This window comes from Garra rufa, chromosome 1 (assembly GCF_049309525.1).
Source record: "Garra rufa chromosome 1, GarRuf1.0, whole genome shotgun sequence".
Lineage (NCBI taxonomy): Eukaryota > Metazoa > Chordata > Actinopteri > Cypriniformes > Cyprinidae > Garra > Garra rufa.
Window position 1 is genome coordinate 92,235,439 of NC_133361.1, and position 6,738 is coordinate 92,242,176.

Consider the following 6,738-nt stretch of genomic DNA (forward strand, 5'->3'; position numbering starts at 1 on the left):
TTGTGTTTTAGGTAAAGTGGGCAGAATCTGTAGAAGAGGCAAGAGCAGCAGTTTCTGCCTTTGCTGACACCTTGGGTGTGATGGGTGCCTTTACCTACATCTGGACTTTAAAAGACTGTGATAAGGTCATGGAAATTGCACTCTGGTTTTATCTGAAGGACAGACTTTCACAGGCTCTTTCACAGTAAGTTCTGGAGATGTGATATGTTTAATGTTAAAATGGACAAGATATTAACTCTAACTGAAGCAATTGATGTAATTACTGCTTTTTTACATTATCTTTCACTCTAGGCTAAAGGAAGGTCTAATGACATTGGGGCTCCTGGATGAAATTGTTGCCAATCAAGAACTATTTCATCAAGTCTTTACACCATGTATATAGAAATCTAAGGGTACAAAAAATCTAAAGACTGAGAAAATCACCTTTGAAGTTGTCCAAATTAAGTTCTTAGCAATGCATATTACTAATCAAAAATTACATTTTGATATGTTTACAGTAGGAATTTTACAAAAAATCTTCATGGAACATGATCTTTACTTAATTTCCTAATGATTTTTGACATAAAAGGAAAATCAATAATTTTAGCCCATACAATGTATTTTTGGCTTTTGCTACAAATATACCCCAGCAACTTAAGACTGGTTTTGTGGTCCAGGGTCACATATTTATATATATATATATATATATATATATATATATATATATATATATATATATATATATATTATTATTATTATTATTATTATTATTATTATTATTATTTTAATGTGAAATAAAAGCTGACATTAAATAATTTTTTTTTATCAGATTGTTTAATTATTGATTAGAAGGTGATACTAAAAAGAAAAGTAAATGTAGAGCCCTGATAGAGTTATTTGCATTTTGGGGGGGAAATAATAAATTTTTATTATAAATCTTTGAGAATCAAAATCTGGATTTAGATTTTTACATTTAGTAATAACCTTAAGATGCTATGTGAAAGTTTGAAACAGAAAATTGTGTTTTTCATCTTGCCACTTCCTTGATAAAGAAAATACATTTTTACTCAAATTAATAATAATGGATTTATAGCGTTTTAAAAACCAAACTCTTCATTTGGTCCTTTTTGTAAAATTATATTTTATTAAGGTAAATTAAATTATATTTCCTTACAAACGTACCACGTAGCAATAAAATCTTTAAAAGAAATTCGGGTTGTTAATTAAATTATGGCGTAGACATTGCAGACTAAAAACGCACAGAACACAAGCTGAAATGTACTGGTAATGAAATTACGGGACAGTGACGTTGCAGTTACATTGCCAGTAATGTAGAAATATAACTATTTATTTCAGTGAAAATGACAAAAACAAATGCAATAAATAAATAATGATATAAAAATAATAAATAATTATAATAATATATGAAAAAACACTTGAACTTGAATACTTGAACTGTGTGGGCCGCAAGCAAATCTTAATAGAGGTTGGCCTGCAGAATGGCAGAAAGAGAGAGAAAGAGGGGACACACAATGACAGAAGGTTAGTCAGTCAGAGAGATCTTAATGGTAAATAGTAACAAGATTTGAAACATACCTTAAGAAGAAGTAACTTGTTTCAGGCCCCTCTCTCTTCTTCCTCCATCCCTGTCTGATGACAGTTGGAGCCACCTTTTAATTATCTCTCCATCCAGTGCATGGGCAGTATTGCCATTTTTTCGGATGGATTCTTAAAAAAAGAAGGGAAATTAATAGGTGTAAGTTTGCCTTTTTTAAAACATGAAGTTGGCTATCTTAAACTTAGCATAAAGACCAGGGGTCTGTTTCATAAAACAAGTTTACAATATAAGCCAGGCTTATTTCAGTTAATCTGACGTATTTTTAACCAAATCAACTGACAATAAGTCAGACTAACTAAACCTGGCTCATTATTATATCATCCAGGTGGAAGCTGCACACTGGTGGTGGATGAGGAGATACCCCTGACACTGTAAGGGTTTGGAGTGTCTAGAAAAGCACTATATAAATGTAACACATTATTATTATTTGGTAAACTTGTTTTATGAAACGGGCCGCCAGATGGGAAGAAGATAAAGAGTAATAATAATAATAATTGAAATAAAAATAAGAAATAAAAAATAGCACTTCATTGGATTATACAGTCATTTGAGAATGTATTCAGACCTCCTCTCTTTTTGCAGTCATTATTGTACATTGTACATTTTGAAAATGATGGAAAAAAAGGCCTACAAAAGTTTGAGCACCCTACATCATCACTACCAAAATAACTGAAAATATCTAATTTCTGATGGTCACAGTTAACCATCTTCTGATTCCAGCTCTACTTTTAGCATATAGACATGCCAGAGCTATCAATCTCCTCATCTAAATCTCAGCATGAAAGTGTTAATGTTTTCATATAATGATGAGAATTAAGAAACAGTATGAAACACAAATACAACTTACTGAGAACAACATCTTTAATGGCAAGTCGTTCAAACCCCCATTTCCTGTTTACCCCACACCAATTAAACTGCTTTGCTAGGGAGTTGGTCAGTAATTTCGCCATCACTCTCCAAACACTGTCCTTTACAGTCAGGCCCCCTGCCATTCCAAAATAGATGACCTGAAAGACCGCATTGTTAGTTACTGATGGTACAGTCTGGACAATCGCAAACATGTTGGGGGCCCTAAAGTGAAACTGTCAGAAAGCAGCGAGGGGTAAAAAGCGTGCAAAAATGTTACAAATCAGCTATTTAAAAATAAAAATTTAATATTGGTGATTATAAGTATAGTGATAATAATGGCCTACTGTCTGCAGTGCATTAACAAGAGTAATAAACAAGATTGTATTAAAAGAGACCACCAATTATTGTTCCTAGGTGAATTTATTTTTACTTTGTTAATGCTTTATTTGCTAATTTTTTTATTGCATTTGTTACTGATGCATGTATTTTTACACAATATGTGATAACTTAATTTCTGATTATTTTCATTCAGTTTATTTAGTGACTGAAGTGTAGATTAAATGTACTCTATTGATTTACGTACTGCTTGTTTTCTTTAAAAAAAAAAACCCAATTTGTTTATGAAAGGATTTGTGAGATATGTCTGTGATACATAATTCAACGCTGCAAAAACATAAAAAGATTTTAAGCTCCCCTCAGCAGAAGCAAAAATATGGTGATTGGATCAGTTGCAGTGGTGCTCCTAAATATTTTTTTTATAGCCACATGCACTAGTGATTATGGAAGTTCTAAGCGGCCATGCATTGTTATTTTTTTCTTCTCGTTTTGTCATGATCACAACATAATTTTCTTGTGATCTCAACATAACAGAAGTTGTTTTGTCGTAATCACAACATCATTTTTCTCGTTTTCATAACCTATATTTCTCGCTATTTCGACATTACAGAGGTTCTCGAAGTTACTCAAATGCGCCAACAGGCGGCAGTATAGTATTACAAATAGCTGATTGGGACCAGAATACTGTACTGTATATCTGTTGTGTTCACATAGTTGTTATTACACAGAACGAACACTAGGGGGAACTATTGCATTAACTATGTGTTAATGGAAAAGAAGAAGAAGTATGTTATGGAAGTGAATTCGGACTGGAGTAAACGTGTGTGTTCATCCAAGGAATTCATGTGTCATCCTTCTTTCTGTTACTTTACTAAATAGACTACATTATAACAAATTGGCGACGAGGATACTCTACATCTACATTTTGAAACAATGGCAATGCTGAATGCTCCATTTCCAGATTTATTTCTACCTTGCCTCGGTGAACCTAGCATTCCATTCTCCACCTGGATACGGATGTTTCGCAACTATCTTCTCGTCGTGGGAGCTACAGGTGATGCTTGGCCAGAGGCGAGAAAAAGAGCCTTACTACTTCATTGTTTAGGAACTGAAGGGCAAAGGATTTTTTATACTTTACCGGACACTGGAGATACACTAGATACTGCTATCACTGCACTGAGCACACATTTCACACCTGCCGTGAATGTTGTGGTGGAGCGCCATAATTTCAGGAAACGAGTACAGGGTGCTCAGGAGTCAATAGTGAATTATATCGCCGCCCTAAGACAGTTAGCAGCGACCTGCGACTTTCCTAATGCGGAGGACATGATCCGGGATCAACTCATCGAGCACGTAATGGATCCACGGATTCGTGAGAGACTTCTCCTTAAATCTACTCTAACGTTAGCAGAAGCTATTACAATTGCAACCCAAGTTGAGTCTGCAACAGAGCAAGCAAAAGCTATAGGAGAAAGGAGTGTTCCTGTGCAAGCTATTCATATTCATCAAAAGACTCAACAGCGTAAGCAGCAAAGAATCACGCAGACCGAAAAGATTACATCAAAACCCCATGCATCTTCTGTGCATGCACGCTCATGCTTCCGTTGCGGTTCTAGTGGGCATTTGGCAAACGCAAAAGAATGCCCAGCAACAAGAGCAGTGTGTAAGAACTGTAAAAAGAAAGGCCATTTCGCACGGGTGTGCCGTTCGACTCCAACACACACCGTTAGAGAGGTTGTCTTACCTGAGTACACTTTACTATTAATTCAAGACTGCAGCACTCAGACTAAAATTCAGTGTACTGTTGATATTCAGACGCCAAATTCCTGTGCAACAGTGGACCTAACTGTGGATACTGGCGCATCCGTTTCAGTTCTGCCTCGATCTGTGTATGAGCAGAATTTCACAAGCACACATCTGCAGCCAGCGACCGCACGATTAGTTACGTACTCGCGATCGCCTATTGAAGTGCTTGGATGTATGCCAGCTACAGTTCACAAAGGCACTGTCAAATGTGCAGCTACCTTCTTCATTGTGGAGTCAGGAACTGCTCTTATGGGAATGGACTTGATATCTGCACTCCAACTATCTATTGTAGGGAATAAAATCACTTCTGCACATGCCTCCTTACCTGATTCTCCTCCTCCATTGCCGTTGATGCAGCTTTCCTCTTCCACACCTTCCGCTGCAACTGGATGTGTAAAGGGTTTTATGCACAAGGTGAAGGTGTTAGATACTGCTGTGCCTGTAAGACAAAAACTACGACGTCTTCCTTTCTCAGTGCGTGCATCTGTATCCAATGAGCTGGACCGTCTTCTCACCGCTGGTGTAATAGAGAAAGTGGATGCTTCACCATGGATTTCACCTATCGTGGTGACACAAAAGAAAACAGGTGGAATCAGAATGTGTGTTGATTTGAGGGAGCCTAATAAGGCTATTATCGTAGATGCTTACCCTCTTCCACATATGGAGGAAACTCTGGCTGCTCTGGCGGGCGCAACAGTCTTTTCTACAATTGATCTGGAAAATGCTTACCATCAAGTTCCGCTGCATCCAGACAGCCGTGATCTTACATCCTTTATCACTCACGATGGACTGTTTCGCTTTTGCCGTGTTCCATATGGTCTAGCATCGGCTCCAGCTGCATTTCAAAAAATGATGTCGATCATACTGAAGGGCATTCCAAATGTGCAGAATTACCTAGATGACGTCATTTGTTTCGGACGTACACGACAAGAACATGATATCGCATTGGATGCAGTGCTCAAACGTCTCAGCGAGGCTGGGTTGCGAAGGAATGAAAAAAAGTGCAACTTCAATCAGTCCTGCTTACGTTTTCTAGGGCACATGGTGAATGGTGATGGTATTCAACCGGATAGTGAACACTTGCAAGCAATAACGCAGGCCCCAGCTCCAACTGATGCCACCAGCTTACGCTCCCTGCTGGGTATGCTATCCTGGTATAACAAGTTCATACCTAATTATGCTACACTTGTTGAACCATTGCGTGCATGCTTGCGCCAGGATACTGAATTTGAATGGACTGAGGAAGCCCAGCAAAGTTTTAAGGAGGTAAAGAAATACTTAGTGGACAGCCCAGCACTGGCTTTGTTTAACCCAGAATTGCCAATCATTGTGTCCACCGACGCATCTGACTACGGTCTGGGGGCAATATTATCACAAGTGCACCCCGACAACTGTGAACGCACAGTGGCATTTGCTTCACGAGCTTTAACCCCGGCTGAAAGGCGCTATTCAACTGTAGAAAAAGAGGCTTTAGCGTGCGTCTGGTCAGTGGAAAAGTGGCGCACATATCTTTGGGGCAGACGTTTCACTTTGCGCACTGATCACCAGGCACTGACAACTCTATTGTCTACACGGGGAGCCGGAAGGGCCGGGATGCGGATTGCGAGGTGGTCAGCTCGCCTTCTGTGCTTTACTTATGATGTGGTGTATCGGGCTGGCTCATCAAATCATGCTGCGGACTGCTTGTCACGGTTACCTCTTCCTCTCACTAATGTTTCAAGCCTTGATGAGGAACCAGAGCTAGTTGCACTGCTGTCTACATCTGCGTCTGTGATTTCACCCAGCGAGTTTGAATCTGCGGCAGTTGCGTGTCCTGAACTAAGCTTGGTGCGCACTCAAATCGAGAAAGGCTGGCCAGGTTCTATAAAGGCTGTGCATGCTGATCTGCAACCCTATTATCACGTGAGGAATGAGCTGAGTGTCAAGGATAGTGTGATCTTCAGAGATACTCGTCTAGTTGTTCCATCAACATTGCGACATGTTGTAATTGCCCTTGCGCACGAGAGTCACCAGGGAATGGTACGGACAAAACAACGGTTACGCGAGTTCTACTGGTTCCCTGGAATGGATAAAATGGTCCAAAGACAGGTCTCCTCGTGTGAGTTGTGCCAGAGATTGGATAAAACTGCACAGACTGTTACTGCCCTCTT